At 43.3% G+C, this 17926-nt stretch overlaps 1 protein-coding gene across 2 annotated transcripts in view; it reads left to right on the forward strand.

The window, feature by feature from the left end:
- SPOCK3 (SPARC (osteonectin), cwcv and kazal like domains proteoglycan 3) overlaps positions 1-17926 on the forward strand; it is a 426984-nt gene that overhangs the window by 132500 nt on the left and 276558 nt on the right. The window lies entirely within an intron of this gene.

The following is a 17926-nucleotide window of genomic DNA, read 5'->3' on the forward strand; positions in this document are numbered from 1 at the left end:
AATTTGTATAAATTACCTTTTGTTATCTTGATCCCTCTAAATCAATATTAATGTTCATCTTATTAATGGCTGTTCTCATCATTCAAGCAGACTCAGTAATGCTCTGCTGAATGGCAGAACCCGATTTGACCTGAGCCTTTCAACCAGACAGTTTCACGCTAGCCCCGCCCCCGCACGTGAGTGCACAGTGAACCAACCCCGCTGAAGGGCAGTGTTCCCGCCTGAACAGATGGTGACATCGTGCTTCCCAAGTCCACGGCGCCTGCACACGGAGACCCCTGGGAGTCCATGGCCAGTGGGCCCCGCCAGCCCCGCCAGGAACACTGTCAGAGGGACAGGGTGGCTCACTGACCATCACAGGAGGGAGGAGGCCACACGCCATGGGGACCGTGGGGACCCTGGGGGTCTCGGGGAGGGGTGATACGGAGACACTGGTCAGGGTCTGGCTTTGGTGGGGTAACTTAGGGAGGGTCTGAGGCACTGAAGTTCGCTTTGGGTTGAGTGTTGTCAGAATGCAGGGAGGTTCGGGCTTTGTCTGTGTCAGTAGATCTTATTTGCAGGGAGGATCACCTCCAGCGAGGACAAAGCTGCAGACGTTCCTTTAGCAGGAGAGGAGGGACTGGGTGTTTTATGGTCTGTACAGTGACTCTGTCTGCCGTGGATGTTCTGTGAGATTGTTAGTGACGTAGCTTCCCTCTGAGTCAGAGGCACGTGCAGGGGTGCGGGGACCGAGCTCAGGGTCAGGTAAGTCCTGGATGTCAGGACGGCCTTTTCTTTCCTTCTTTTCTTCCTTTCATCCTTTAGTCCCTCCCTCCCTCCCTCTCTCCCTCCCTCTTTCCTCTCCTTCCTTCCTTTCCTCTTCTCTCCCTCCATCCCTCGCTCCCTTCCCTTCTTTTTCTCTCTGGAGACAAACCCCTGCAGACTTGATCCTGTTTGGGGACTGGTGTTACTGTTTTAGGAACTCTTTCTGGTGCAAGGCGGGTGTGGAGTCCTGCTCCCCCAGCCTCACCAAGAGGTGAGAACCAGAAAACCTTATTCTGCCAAATTCACCGAAGTTGTTTTTAGGAAACAGACACAGACGCAGTCCTGCAACTGCTCCATGTGCTTGAAAACCATTGCATCCACCATCCTCAGAGTCTGACAGCATCCCTGCAGGAGCCGTTCCTGCTGCAGGGACAGTGATGAAAAGCAGAGCTCAGGAAGCTTTCTGTAAAGGGCCAAATATGCTATGTTTTCTGGGCTGTGGTCTCTGTCACCGCTGCTGAGCTCCAGTGTTGAAGTCCCCAAAGAAGCCATAAGACAATATGTACAGAATGAGCTGGGTCCCAACACCACTGTATTTACAGACCAGGCAGTGGGCCTTTTGTGGCCCAAGGGCTGGTGTTTGCAAGATTTGGATGAAAAGGTGAGACTGGCCAGTCTTCTGGTCACTCGGGGTGGCATGTCTGTGAAGAGAGATGACACAAACTGGGGCTTTGGGGCTTCTGCACTTTCTCTCCTGCATGTGCACGTCTGATGCCAAGTAATGAATGATTGCGTGTAGATTTTCACAACAAAATTGCCGTGACTCTGTAGCTGTCAACGTTGATTCCGTTTTAGGGCAATTCAGATGCTGCCGGGTCACCTCCAGGCTTTATACACAAGTTAAGTTATGCACCTGTGTCCAAGCTCGTCCTACCAAAGTGTTTTAAAATGAATTACGGCCCAGAGGATTTACCTGTTGGCCTTTCATGAGGATGCAGGTGTCCATAAGGGAGGCACACGGTGGTGGGGGGCGGTGCGGGATGGGAGGAAGACGAGCCTCTGCACGTTGTCATTAGGAAGGTGGGGGCAGCACTGGCAAGCGTCTCTGTGCCCTTCCGACGCCACGTGAGACCCCGATCTGCTCTGGACCCCCACCCCCTGCCGTGTCGCCCGGCCATGACCCTCTTCTCTCCTTCACACTTGGTTTCAGTGGAAGCCTTGCTCCCTGCTCCCCGGGCTCCTTCACTGTCTCTGTCCTAGGTACCCCAGCTGCTTCTGCTCCCAAAGCTCGTTCGTTCTCTGTGCGGTTCCCATTCGAAGAGAGAGATGTAATCAACAGAACACAATCTTGTTGTGAAAGGACTTTTCTGCCTTTTGTAAAGTGTGATTTTGGGGGGTGGGGCTCTGTGGTCTATTAACGTTGCCTTTTTTTCACAGTAACTTCAATCATTCGCGTTAGTATACTGAGTACAGTTCTATGGATGGGTGAGCGAGTGACTGAAGAACTGAAGGCATGAAAGTATGAAGAGGAAGTGCTGACAGTTCTTAACTAACATTATTTGGAAGAAAAAGGCAGCAAAGTTTATCTGAGAGCTCATTAAATACCAGAAATCATGTGCTTGGAGTGTTTGTGGGTTCCCAGTGAAGGTGATTTTATCCAGAGTTTTTCAGTTGAAGAATTTGAAGCTGAAAGTGTGTAGCTTTCATACAGTCCTTCACCAGTTAACTGCAGAGCTAGAATTTTTCCTGTGTCCATGTCTGTATTATTTCTACACTGTCTGCTATTCCATGTTGCCTCAAGAGCCAGCACAGTAGCAGAAATGGGAATTTGCAGGGTGAGCTTCAGAGAAGCGTTGCCCTGGGGTGCAAGGGCATCATCACGGAGCCGGGCAAGAAGGTAGTAGAGTTGCAGCAAAGCAAGGACTCCTCCCCAGCACGAGGTCATCAGACAGATGGAGGGAGATTCGGGGCTTTACTCCCGAAACCGGAGGTGCAATTCATGGCTCATGATGGATTTTTGTCCCTTCACTTACTCTCATCGGTCTCCCCTGAAGCCAGTCCACTCCAGCTGCCCTGTGGGTGTCCACGCACTCTGCTTCCACTTCTCCCTGGGGCCCTGCATTCCTAAGATGACTTGTAAGGTCCTCCTTGTCCTTCTACTTCCCTCTGGGGCAGGGCTGGGAGAAAGGATCACCCCGTGGCTGAGATTCCCGAGCTGCTCAACCTTCCGGTAACTGCTTCTCAGAGTGACAGACTGCTTGTCCTCAGGAGACACTGGCAACATAGATGGACAGCTGATCAATCCAAATGACAGATTGCTTGGGGATGCCAGACACTTGTGTGCAGGTGGCCTTCCTGGTATTGCCTGCGACTTGCTCCCTCAGCTCTGGTGCAACAGATCACAGGTGGGGACTGTGCTGTGGGAAACTGCCCGTCCCCTGATGTCTGAGGATGTGAAAAGTCCTACAGCGTAGGAAGCTGACTTCAGGGACAAATACAGTTATATCTGAGGGTGAAGACGGTGAAATAATAGCTACATTTGGAAAATGGCAGGAGCGGAGATCATTGGTAAAAGGAAAATTCACCATTGATGCATTTGCAAGACCTTACCTGCTCCCCCAGACAGCAGAGCCTCTTCAGGTCTGCATTCCGGGGATTTTAACTCTACTTGCTGGTTTTACAACTGTCTAAATCCTTTTATCTTTACAGCACATATGGTCTCCCAAGCCGAAACTGGTAAACACGGTTCTGATCTAATTTAATACCTACATCAGCGTACGTTTTAAATATCATATCAGCACGTCCATAAACAACGGTGCTAATGTAAGAGGCAGCTCAGCACAGCTCCAAACACATTCCCATTGCCAGCACCCTGAAATCCCATTTACTTTTTGCCTGAAAGTGTTTGATATTGAATTTGCTTTCCCCTGGACTGTAATTAACAACACTTTGAACTGCTTACAAGATTCAGTCCATGGGTGATATTAATCACACATTCATGGCGAAATTGACTATTGCATTTGATTTTCTATGTCTTATGTGTTCTTGGCATCTAATCACTGATTAAAACTAAGGAAATGGATCTTTTCACCATGCTCCTTGGACATTTATTTTCTTGGTAGGTTTAGTCTATAAAGATTTCTCCCTCTCTATTGGATCTTGCTTCTAAATTTCAATAGATGTGGAACAAGCCCAAGAAACAGTATTTCTCGTCAAGAGGAACAGTTTATTCCAGATAATTAAGCTCAGGATTGTTCAAAGAAAACACAGCAAGGAGCATAAATTAGGTTCTGTCAAGGGATATAGGTCGTTCCTCATGAATGGATACTGACAAAACAATTTTGTGGAAAGCTTGAAAAAGTCATTAATAGTTTTGAAACTTTTGAAAACTAGCATACGAGAAGAAAGCTACAAGGTTTAGTTCTGCGTTTTTAAAATGTGCTTCAGGACTTCACAGCTGTTTCATCTTTATATTGGATGGTATTCTGAGCTTGCATCTAAGATTTCTGCACATAAACTCTTGTGAATACTAGGGTAGTTTTTTTTCTGTTTTTTTTGTTTTGTTTTGTTTTGTTTTGTTTTGTTTTGCATTTGCTCAAATGCCATTTTGAGAAGCAAAGAATAAAATGTAAATATTAAAAGGGAATGAATTTAGAAAAACAAAAGCAGTCTTCCCAATGATCATAGGACTTCTCTTACCTGTAAGTATCACATAGAACCGTGTTGTCACATAGCCCCAGAGTCCAACTCTGTGCTCCAGGGAGACAAGGACACTTTATCTTACTCACTGGTTTTAGTTTCTTGCTTAGAACTGGAGCACAGTGGATGATAAATATTTGCTAGGTAATCAGTGAGCAAAAATAATTTAGGTTGGAACTCAAATTATTTTGCATAACAGAAGCACTACTAATGCTTGGAAATTAACTATTAAAATAAAAAATTAGAAAAGTGAAGCATAGTAAAAGTGGTGAAGGGACTGGACTCCAGTCGCAGGTGGTTTGGGTTTGGGTCTTGTGTCTGGTGGTCCCAGCCCTGGGACCTAGTCAGGCAACCTTTTCTCCCAGGCTGATTCTAGAGTGATGCTGTAGAGGAAGCCCTATGTTAGAGATGGTAGTTATTATTATTGTTACTGGTCCGTGATTCTGGACTCTGTGTAGGTATTAAGGACTCATACAAATACACCAACATCTTGATTTTTCTAGAGGCCACATGGCAACCTTAAAACATTTAAACCAGCTTTGAATCTGGAAGGAAAGGAAAAATATATCTTGTAGCGGAAGTTCTGGTTATGATGCGTTTGCCTGTCGGTCTCTGCCTGGACACCTCAACTGTCCTGACACCACCCAGGCCATCACCACCCCCTCCCAACAGGCCTGGTCCTCCTACACACTCACACACAAGTGCACGCGCGTGCACACACACACACGAGACACACCACACGTAGACACACACACACCAGACATACATACACCCCAGACACATACCCCCCCCACAGATACACACCCCCGCCACACACACACACACACACGAGACACACCACACGTAGACACACACACACCAGACATACATACACCCCAGACACATACCCCCCCCCCGCAGGTACACACCCCCGCCACACACACACACACACACACACACACACACACACACACGTTATGCTCCCTGCACTGAACTACTTGTGGTCTTCAGAATTCTCCGTGTTTTCTCCTGCTCGCATGGCTTTCCATTCGCTTCTGCGGGAAATGACTATTCTTGTGGATTTACAAGCTATAGTTCTTGTTCTGTGTCCTCTGACCCTGACCTTGTGAGGCAGAGGCAGAGGCAGATTTAACACTTTATATGTGGCTACATTACGTTGCCACCACGATGACCTCTTTATAGATGAAATCAAGGACCCCCAACGCCCCTGGGCTGTGGACTGGTACTGGTGTACCACCTGTTAGGAACTGGGCAGCGCAGTAGGAGGTGAGCGGTGGGCTGGGGAGTGAAGCTGCATCTCCTGCTCCCCGTCACTCCCCATGGCTCACATTACAGCCTGGAACCATCCACCCACCCCCTCCATCGTGGAAAAATTGTCTTCCAGGAAACCAGTCCCTGGTGCCAAAAAGGTTGGGGACCCCTGGGATTAAATTACGGGAGAACAGAGGCTGTGTCTGCATATTTCACCTTCCAGTGGCCAGACCCTCCCCTGCACCTGGCCCCTGAAAGTGTTTAAATAAACATTTGTGAAGCCCCCTCTCCCTCCCCCTCCCTCCCCCCTCCCCCCTTGCTGCTCCTCCCCCCATCCTTTGGTCTTTCTCTTCTTTCTGTAAATGGCTCACCTACAATAACTAAGCGCAATACAAAATGAAACCAAACATATGTAATATAAAGGGTACCAATGCTAATCTTTTATTGCATAATATTCAGAACTTAACGTTTGGCCTTATTAAAGTACCCACGAGGAGCTACCCACAGGCTGAACGTGAGCATTGAGCCAATAAACAATTTGTTCATTTTTTGGTGTATTCAGAAGAAAGAAAAAGGAAGCAGAATTATTTGTTCTAAAACTGACACTTATAAAACAACTTACTTTTTTTTTTTCCAATTGAAAGCACATGTAATGTAGATATTGTCTTGTTTTACATCAGATTGTTTTAGAAGGAGTCTTGTTCCCTTAAAAACATTCTGGTAATTTGAGCTACAAGATGCAGTTATATAAGAACATCTTGTGCGTTTCCTTAAGAATTTCATTTCTCTTTATCGAGCTGTAGTTTTTTGTCTTTCTTTTTATGAGGATGAGATGACAGTACTAAAAGATAGTAGGCATTTCAGGGTTCTGTACAAATCTAAAGAACTGGGAAAAGTGTGTGTGCATGTGTGAACACCTACATACATACACACACAAACACATACTTGTTTCGAATGATTAATTATCCTTTCAAAACTGATCTTTTCAGATCGTAAATACCAAATACCAAAAAATAAATACCAAAGGAATATCATGCTTTTTAATTTAAGGTACATCTCTTATCTCCTATCTTTCGTAATATAAAATAAAGTGAATGAGTCTTAACCATACAACTTCTGGATTTTTTGTTTTTATTTCAATTGATGTATTTTAACAGAATTAAAAAAATCAACTCAATTGCATGCACACTTTTACATGTATGTGTCAGATTTTCACTTCATTTTCTTTGTGTGGATTGATATCACTATGGTAAATTTGTTTTTATTGGTATGGTTCTAACAGGATATAAAAATAGCAAGCTGAGTTACGAAGAGAACTATATAAATTTTAAAACTTTTCTAATTTTTGGTTGCTGGTATCTGAAGTCACATTTTTCTGATTTTCTAAATATGTATTTTGGTTCTTATACTGCATGATGCAAAAACAGTCTCATAGTAGAGCATAAGCCTAATTAATTAGTGGACATTCAAGAAAATAAACAGTTTGTACTATTTTAAAACTTGTAGATTTCTTATCGTGGAAGAGGCTATTAGCAAGCATAATTTTCTAGGTTATAATTTAAGGTTATAATTTTTTATTAGTTCCTATTGGATGTGCTTTATTATAATTAGAGTTGGAAAATGCACAGCTGCATATGGGATTACCTATATTATAAAATATTATTGTAGTTCATTTTAATGTAAATTTTAGTGGCAAACATTTATTTCTTATTCCTATGTTTCTTAATAGGTGCTGATTTTGATGATTGCAGACTGAGGGAGGAGGGATGAACTAATACTTGTCCTAAATCACAGGCAAATTAGAGGCAAAATATTGTTATTGATTTTTATCTCACTTCTTTATCATAAGGAAAAAATGTTATTTGATGTTATTTTTCTCCAACTATCAAATTAGCTGAAATGTTCTTGTGCTTTTGGAGATGTGATGTTTTATTATTGTTGGATTCATAGTATTTTATCATAAAGAAACTGCCAGTGTAGATGCATGACATTTGGGGGACACACCTGTGAGGACCTCGGGCCACAACAAGTTCCTCAGAGCTGCTGAGGGCAGGCACAAGCTCAGTGTGGTTTGCAGCCTGTGGCTGGCAGGGACAGAGGTCGGACTGAGCATTGCAAAGCCTTCCTGGCAGTTTGACACAAACATTTATATTGATCTATATTTCTGTGGGTTAACACCAGTAGTGATGAATTTGGGTTTGCAGTTTGTCTGTTTTGGTTCTATTTTTTGATAGTTCATTTTGTTGCGTTTTACTGAAGGCTTGTTCTGAAATGGTTTAGGAAAAATAAATGTTCTCCCTGCACCCCGCCCCTTCTGAGGCCCTGCTGCATCACACAGGCGTGACAGTGAAGTGACTGAATCTTGAAATTAAAGAAGCGAGGGGAGACTTGAAATTAAAGAAGCGAGGGGAGACTTGAAATTCCTTTCCTTGAAAATCCTGACAGTGGAAAAATGAAGTGTTCTTGTGTCCAAAGAGGGGAAGGGTCTCCTGCACCTGTAATGTAGCCCATCGGGCCCCATAAGCTGGTGGTCCTGCTTCTGGGCTTGGTTGGGGTGACTGCAGCCATTTGCTATGAACAGGTCAAATGTGTGCTCGTGATGGGGTATTATTCTGGGATGAGTATAACGAGACCATCTTCTGTGCCAGGGTCCCCGGTAGGGCCCTCACATGGAAGACGGTCACAAAGGGGACTCCCATGTGGCCGGGGAGGGACTGAGCCAGTGAGGAGCTGGAACCCCCATACAGAAGGGAGGGAGGATGCCATGTCACCAAAAGTGCCTGACAAATTGGAAGCTCTTTGTTGGTCAGGCCTCCAGGAGGGCGTGTAGCCTGGTTGGCACCTTGATCACCCCAAGAGAGGCTTTGAGCCTCGCCCAGATTCTGGACCTTCCAGAACCCTAAGATGGATGGTTATTGCTCCAAGCCTCTAGATTTGGGCATAAAAGGAGATGGGGGTGGTTTATCTGCTCCTGGTGCGCAGAGAAGCAAGTGGCCCCTGGGGACAGTGCTGTAGCCACTGCCCTCTGTACAATCCTTCAGTGACTGCAATGCTCGTTTTTGGCTTCCTGGTAACTGGGCTATTTTTTTTTTTTTAATTGGCTGTGTTGGGTCTTTGTTGCTGCACATGGGCTTTCTCTAGTTGGTGCGAGCAGGGGCTATTCTTCGTTGTGGTGCTCAGGCTCCTCATTGTAGTGGCTTCTCTTGTTGCAGAGCATGGGACCTAGGTGCGTGGGCTTCAGTAGTTGCGGCACATGGGCTCAATAGTTGTGGCTCACGGGCTCTAGAGCACAGGCTCAGTAGTTGTGGCACATGGGCTTAGTTGCTCCGTGGCATGTGGCATCTTCTTAGGGCAGGGCTCGAACCCATGTCCCCTGCATTGGCAGGCGGATTCTTTACCACTGCGCCACCTAGGAAGCCTGTGGGCTATTTTTAAAAGCTGCTCTGTTGATGGTGTTGGTGGTATTGCTGTTTCAGTGTTTTAAGAAGTCTGAAATGTAAACCTTAAGTATTGGAACAAATCCCGACAGGTATACATGACTAATTTTTTGAATTGAGCGAAGGGTCCTTCTTTCAGAAAGTCTTCTCTCTCTGTAATGCTGAAGAGGAAGAAGGAAGAAGATAATAGTCTCAAAGCGAAGCTTCTAGGGCAAGAACACATCACACTTTAGTTCGGAGATTTTATAAACCAGTGAACTGTGAACGTAACACTGTTACTATAGCTAATAGCTGTGCATCAGGATCCCAGTTTATACATGAGGAAATAGAATTATAATAATAATAACCCTGAGGGCAAATCAGACATCATCTTAAACACAGAAGTGAAAGCTGCGTGTGAACCAAACAGCTTTGAATTTGTGTCTAAAAATAGATACATTCAGAAGGGAGTTCCCAGGTATTAATCATGAATAAGGACCCAGTTGTACATAATTGAAGTTCATATATAAGTATGTCCCCCACTCACTCCATCGGTGTACCATCTGAAGAGCTTATTTTTGCTGTTGGAGGTAAAAAGAGCACAGAAACATACTCTTGACTCAATAATGAACCAACTAATATCCTTTGTTTCTTAACGTAGCACATTCTAAAAAAGAGAAATACTATTTTGCTTTCATTTATGATGAGTAACTTCTGTTTTATGCAGTATTTATATTTTGAATAGTACTATATTTTCATTGACTTTATATGCAAAGATTTGTATCAGATTGATAGTATGCATTTAATATTTGTATAGATACAAACTTATTTACATTTGATGTGATGAAACTTTTTTTTTAATTGATTTTGGCTGTGCAGAGTCTTTGTTGTGGCACGCGGGATCTTGTAGCGCTTGGGATTTTTTAGTTGCTGCGTGCATGCTGGATCTAGTTCCCCAATCAGGGATCGAACCTGGGTCCCCATGCATTGGGAGCATGGAGTCTTACCCACTGGACCACCAGGGAAGTCCCAGAACATTCTTATATTTGAACTACAATCAATATTTAGTTTCATATAGTTGTTTGAAATCATGAATTTTGAACACTAAGCACTGTTGTAAACACCAGATTATAAGATTGGGATTGGGATTGACATATACAACTACTACATATAGAATAGATAACTAATCGAGACCTACTATATAGCACAGGGAACTCTACACAATACTCTGTAATGACCTATGTGGGAAAAGAATATGAAAAAGAGTAGATACGTGCATATGTATGACTGATTCACTTTGCTGTACAGCAGAAACTAACACAACACTGTAAAGCAACTATACTGCAATAAAAATTTAAAAAAACACCAGAAGAGTGTGAAATAAACAGGGAAATCTGAATGCTGCTATTTTGTTCTGATGACTAAACAGTAGCTACAGTTTTGATTTACTAACCTAAGCAGTGTTCTAGGGTTAGAAGCAGTTTTGTAGACCCTATAAGCATGTTGTATCAATTTACTGATGGTTTTCATTTTAAATGGAGAATCATGACGTCATTCAGAAGTGTCCGGCATCCAGTGGTCACACGTTTGCAACCTGCGGCTAAAACACTTCTTTGGTGTAAAATATCCTAAAAATTTTTAGAATCATGTTCTTCCGGGGTTCTGGATTAGACATCTTGATTTCTTGTGCTGAAAATATGGTAAATACATCTGTATCCAGGGCTACATGATAAATTTATGTTCAGAAAGTGGAAATGAAATACTTGGCAAATTCGTGGGCTTTAAAGTTTGGGGATTGAATCACACAGATTCAGAACATTAAACACCTTTTTTTCCCCCAAACTAAAATATTTGTTACCCTATATTAATGGAAATAGGAAGTATTCCTTTCAATGTTGTTTTCGTATTTTATTACACACATTCTTTATGGAGTGAGGTAGGCCAGGATGGAAGGATCCAGGTCTTTTCCAGTGTAATCCTCGCTTTGCAGCCCTAGAGGCTTAGTCAGGGTGACTCCTCTGGGCAATGGGAGGTGCCAGAGCAGCTTCATCTCAATAAAACTTTATTTATAAAAACAGGCGGCGGGGTAGCCCACGGGGCACACTGACTCACCTGTGCTGTTCTGGGGGGTTTAAGCCTGTGGACTGGGCTTCACCCCCCCCACCCCCGCCCACCTCCAGCTAGCCGTGCAGACGTCAGCAGGTGGCTGACCTCCCTCTGCTTCCCTGGTCTCACCTGTGAAGCAGGAGTGACAGCAGACATGGCGCCTGTTACAGATGCTGAGAGGACCGTGCAGGGAACCTGTTCCAGGGCAAGTGAGTGGAGCTCCAGGCCACTGTGGTCTCAGTTTCTGTTCCTGTCGGTGTTCTTATACTTGTAACCAAGGCTCCTCATATTTTAAAGTCCTTCTTTTGTTTATTAAGGCAAAATATTTCTGTGCCGTTTCCTGAAGTTAATGAATTGTAAGTTTTGTATGTCAGTGTGAAAGTAACCAGTCCCCATACACATTCAGAAGAATTTCAGCCTCAACTTGCAGGGATTTTCAGAGGCAGTTGAGAAATCACCCCCGATGCACATTCCTTTTGCCACAATTTATTGTATTTATGTGTTTAATCTGTGGTGATTCAGGGAGAATAAAAATGCTGTCTGAAAAGTAAAGTGCTCACTAAAGTGGTATAAATGAATTCTCTCTGGGTCCTAGCACATCACTTGGGGAAACAAGTGGGACTTGCGTAATAAATGTGGCTCTGGGGGCTGAAACAGTTGAACTGTCTCATGGATAATTTCTTTGTTCCCAGACAGAGCTTACTTCTCTATCTTGAGATCAAATCACACGTTCAGGGGAGTGTCCTCTTTTGTGAAATGTTCTGGCTTAACTCTTACACGAGGCATTCCTCCCACGATGGGGTAAGATGTGTCCATGAGACTGTCGTGATAACGTAGAACACATTTCAAAAAACAGACAGACTTTCATTGCTGTTCTTGAGCTCATAGAAACAAACAGTGCCTTGTGAGTTTGCTGAGCTGTTGAAACACAGCAAACAAGAAGAGGTCACTTCAGTAGGGAAATCCTGAAGTTTAGTGTGAGAGGGCTTGGGGGATGTAATTGCAAATCACAGAAATTCTAGGAAACTTCCATACCAGCCCTCAGCATAGACCCACACAAGCGTCATCATGCTGTTTGACTTCCGGAGACACTTATGAAGATTAGCAGAGCTTTTGTCAGTAAGTGGAGCAATAGCTTATACTTACCTTTGCTTTCATTCTGGCCATTTGAATCCAAAAATATAACTGTAGAATGATTCAGAATCGGGTGTCTTCCTGTCTTTTATGTTTTCCCCAAATGTAGACACTTTACTGATTCACTTGCCCCTTGGGGATACACAGATCTTCCAGTGTGGAAACTTTGGCCCAATCTCTCTTCCCCTGAAAAGGACTAGGGACCCAAATTGCTCTCCCTAATTCTGGATGCTTCTATGACTGTGTCCTGTTACGGTGATGAGGTAGTTGTTTGTCTCCTACCAGCTTGTGGAAAAGGTATTGGTGGTCATGGTGGTTGCTGGGAATTAGGACTTAACCAAATAGAGGCCAGAAGGTCCAGGCTGTCAAGTCAAGGGAGTAGGTGTGGACGCAGAGTGATTGATGGGGAGCAGGGGATGAAGGGAAAACCCAGCATGGGAAATACAGTCAGAGGATGAGCAGGGGAATCCCAGGGAAGAATGGACAGAGGACAGACTGACATCCACGTGCAGAGTCAGAATGCTGAGGACGCCCTGGGACGTGCTCCAGTGTCCGCTGCAGGTCCAGTGGCCCTGTTCCAAGGCCAAACCCATCATGCAGCATCAGATTCCCAGTGGGACTGACCTTGCAAGGATTTACCTTATGGATCACAGCTAAATCCTGCCAAAAAGGGCTCTTTGGAGGTTCTGGATCTGTGTACGGGGAGGTGTAACCAATCCATAGGTGGAGAGCTTGTGTGTACCTTTTTATCCTCAGGACTAACTAGCTGTATGAGGAGGGGGCTTTCCAGCTATTAGTTATTCGCTAACAGACCAGCCCCGGATTTAGTGGCTTAAAATCACAGTTTTTTTATTCTCTGTCATTGTTCTGAGTTCTGACTGTGGTTAGTCTGATATTTATCACTCTGGGTCTCTAGAAAGTGATGGTGGTTGATTTTGGTTGCCTTCTGGGAGGTCAGGAGGGGATGGGACAAGTGGCTTCTCTCCCCATGGCTGATGACGGCTTCCTGTGGAGCTGCTCCCCTCTCCAGCTTCTGTTGGTCATCAGGTCTTGGGCCCAGGCTGGGCTGAGGGGCAGTGGATGCCCTGCACCTTCCTGGGAGTAGCAGAATGGACAGATGCCCAAGAGGAAAGCCCCCAATGGGACTTCCTCTGGTGAGCACCTCCTCCTGCAGGTCAGGAGCTTTGAGTCCCCGTCCCCAGAGCCTGGGAGGATGAGGTGAGCCTCAGAGAGCTGGGCAAGCTCACCCTGGGCTCTCTGTCCTACACGAGCATGTGAAGACCTCTCTCCTACGTTACAGATTATCTGCTTGCTTTCTCTGAAATGCTGAGTCCATCTGGACTGCATGCAGCTCTCACATTAGAGTCTGGGCTCCTTGAAATCACAGGCCACGTGCACTAGGTTTTCTTTTTCCTTAGCATCTGCTAGAAGCAAAATAAATGTTTATTAGAAGAGTTGAAAAACAAAACAAGTCCTGTGTCTCTAATACAACATTGGATGGTAAGATCATACTTTATGTCCACGTGGCTTCAGAGGTGAAGGGTCACAGGGACTCCAAAGTCGTCGTTCCCTCTGCCCATCTGATAGGTTACAGGCCTCCCCCAGCATACACCACATATTTTGCTTAAAAGTCCCATTTTCATATGATGTCAATTTAAGAAAGATATTCATTTTTAACACCATAATGGTAAGTGACAATTACACGAATGTTTTGCTGGCTGGAATAATAATAGGTACCAATTTTTAAGTGCTTATTGTGAGATATAAGCTATATTAATACTTTGCATATTTTAATAATTTAATCTTCCATGGCTTAAGGGCATTATTATTAGTCTCGATTATCAGAGAAGAAAAATTAAGGGCAGAGTTGAAATATCAGAGTAAGTGGTAAATACAGGGTTTAAATATAGGCTTTTCTTATTCAGAAACCTCACTTTTGGCCCTGTTGTCCTGTTCTATGTTTCTCTTTTCTTTCTTCATATTTTTTTGTTCTAACTCATTAACTGAAATTGTCAAACTAGCATTTGAGAATTTGTACCAAGATAAGTTTATCTTTAAATCTTCCTAATTATTATTTCTGACAGTTTCTCAGAGTTTTGTTTTTCATCATCATGCATTCAAATATTTGAAACATAATTGTTAGATGAATGACATCACCGATAAAACACTTGCTTTTGGAAGTTGGTTGTTTCACCAACCCACCCCCTCCCATCCCCCACATGCTCTAAACCAGGATTTGTAGCTAAAACATTTTGTTACATCAAGTCCTTTTTTCTTGTATACTAAATTTCAGTTCCTAATCAGGATTGATCCACATTTTACACTGCAGATTCGACCATTTCAAATCAAGTCAATCAGTCTTGGATCTGTTATATCATTTTAAATAGTGTATCACTAATGAAATACAATGTGTAAATTCTTAACATAATAAGATATACTTATAAATGCCTTAGAGTAAAAGATGCAATCTAGGTGGGACTGTCAGTTAAAAGCAAGACTAGGAGAGAGCTGTTGAGAGGGGCTTTCTTTGTGGTCCTGACCCATCACTTCAGGGAGAGTTTATCCCAGAGTCACTTACTGTAATGTGTCAATGCCTATAGTTGGTAATACTGGAGATGTATATTTATTTACTTTGCCTCTGGATTAAGATTCCTGGGTTTCCATAGTCATACATAGGTATTTGTACAAATCTTGAAAGAAATCTTATCAATCTTATACCACATGGATTTTTTTTAGGGGGGGGGCACAAAGCTGATTGGCTAAAACATCTGGCTGTGAGTTGTCTCATATGACTAAAATATTATTTAAATGTCATGTAAGTGTTTTAGACAGACACCAATGAAATGTATCTCTATAATAGACTTATCTATTTAAAATATATACGTATACATTTATATGTATGTATATATTTCAACGTAGATGCATGAGTGTGCTTAGTGTGTGTGTGTATTCCAAATGGTTGGCTAACACAAAGGCCTCACGTGACATCCTAGATACTCTGATAGCAGACTTCAGCTAGGGAAGGGAAGTACCATGAAAAAACTATCACCTCAACGATCTTGGTGTCGGTTGACCCTAAAATCCTATACCCCACCTGAAACTGGACTGTCATGTTTTGGGGATATGAGTACTGCATTTCAGAAATACCCACCCTTGAGAACCATCACTTTAACATTTTATTTTCACAGTGTCTCCAAAAACATTATCTTCCATGTCATGTTTTGCAATTGTGTAAATACTTTTTTATAGCTTAAAAATACTTCGTATCCATTCTTTAATATAAATTAGCAGGTTGGGTGTGTCAGCTCCGGGGACACGAGGACTGAGTGTAGCTCTTCTCCTATTCAGCTCTAGCCCTTGAGGGGCTCTTGAGCTTCCAGACTCTCCTGTTCCCCATCCATCATGTGTTAGAATCCATGGGGATGCTGAGTGAGCCCTGCCCTAGTTATCCAGTCCGTGTGATTCCTTCAAGCATCGGGAGAACTGATCACCATAGATGCAGCAGTGAGTGAATTACCCAGGCAGTTCTTCTGAGGATATAAACTGGTCCTTCGCACCTACTTCCTCTGGACAGAGCCAGGTTCTAACCAGCTGTTGTCACGGGAAACTAGTTTCTTTATTCTGGGCATGGGGTTTATTCTCAAACATATATTCTGAATGTATAAGAAAGTACTTAGACATTTATGTGTGAGTGATTTGTTATAAAATATTATAAACAACATGAAAGCACATACATATGAATGGGTAAATAAATGATGGTAACTCCGCACAAGTGAATGTGAGACAGCCATTGAATAGTTTGACAAAACATATTAATAGAATTCTAAAAATGCTCTTAATAAAATAATACACAAAACATCCGGATATAATATTGAACATACAATATTATCTCAATATAGTAAAACATTTGTAAAGAAAAATCTGTTCCTGTTAGCAGCTCTTTGCTGTAGGATAGTTTGATTCATTTGTGTTTCTGGATTTCCCCAAAACTCTACATCACCGGTCCTCAAGTAGGTGGTTTTTCCCTCTGAGGAGGCATTTGGCAGTATTTGGTGACAGTCTGTTTGTCACACCTCGAGGGAGGTCACTGCCTGTCATGGGTGGAGATCAGGGATGCTGCTGAGCAGCCTGTGATGCTCCAGGGAGCCCCCCACCCTCGTCACTCCTCCCCCTCCCCTGCCCCCGCCCAAGACAAAGAATTATCTGCCCTAGGTGTCAGTAATGGCAAGGGTGAGAAATTGTGCTCTACAGTAAACATGTATCTTATTTAAAACTAGGGAAAATATGGCCTTAAACCACAAGGAAAAGGCTTAAATCACAAGATACAGAAATCAAATTTTCTTATACAGATGACATTTTTTGGAAAACTGTCAAATATTTTTTTTCACTATAAGAAATTGGAAAAGGTGCAGAATTAACTTTGGTTGTCGCTGTAGTTCACAGTGTAAGCTCTGCCACATGAGCTTTGCCCAGTGGGGCCCTTGGGCTTGGTGTCAGTCATCTGAACCTGAATTTCTCCAATTGTGGGCATTTCCTGAGTTGTTTTCTAAATCCCCGGGTGGCTTATTCTGGATCTAAATTGAAGCCTGAGAACAACCAATATTCAGTAAAGCTTTTTGAGACAAAAGAAATTGCGCCTGAATGAACACTTATGTGAAAATACTTTGATTTCTCATCCTGGCAACAGTCCTAAGATTTAATGAGGTGAAAACATTTTCAGAAAAATAAAAGTCTAGTGATGTGAGAACACGAAGAAAAATATCTAAAAATAGCTAATAGGCAAAGGACTTTTTTGCTTTGTACCGTATCAGCTGGCCAGCTGGCCGTGATGCCCTTGACATCACAGAAAACCGGGTCATGTTGTACATTATGATTTTTTTATAGCTCTGGTCCCAGAATAACCCAGCGTGATCATGATATTCTGAAGGACGTTAATCTAAGTGGCCGAGGTTTGCTTTTACCATCACATTACTTCCTCCCTATGCCTACTTAAGTCCTGCTAATTTGTACAGGTGTTGAGTATTTCAGACATTCCATGTTGTGGCAGGTGTGTTGCTTTCACGTTATCCAGCCTCATTGTGAGCTCTGTACCCGCACCAGCCCTTCCACAGCCCAGATGTTTGTATGGATGGAGTCACTATTGTAGTAAAAAGCTTCCTGCATCTTTCTGGATGGTGCTGTAGTAGCTGTACCACTTCAGAAAGTCTGAGGGCACAGCAAAAGTGCCTGTCTTCTGGCATCAGCCACAGTCACAGTCATGAATGTCGGCTTTGAAAAAGTTCTCTGCATCTCACATCTGACATTTGGGGGAGGGTTGAAGTGTGATGAGTAGCTCTTTCTAAAAAAAAACCAGAAAAACTACAGGACTTTGTCGGCAGTCATGACATCGTGTTCAGTGGTAATGTTGACCAGATACTAACCGGATGACCTTGGTCCTTTTGATTAGCAAACATGCTTTAGCACCTGCTTCCTGCCAAGAGTAGGCTGATGCTTTACATTTTTTTAACTAATCCCCGCACCACCCTTACCAGACAGGTAGGTATTGTTTTTCTGACTTTAGTACACACCTCTGAGTT

Source organism: Hippopotamus amphibius, chromosome 2, assembly GCF_030028045.1.
Source record: "Hippopotamus amphibius kiboko isolate mHipAmp2 chromosome 2, mHipAmp2.hap2, whole genome shotgun sequence".
In the NCBI taxonomy this organism is placed as follows: Eukaryota; Metazoa; Chordata; class Mammalia; order Artiodactyla; family Hippopotamidae; genus Hippopotamus; species Hippopotamus amphibius.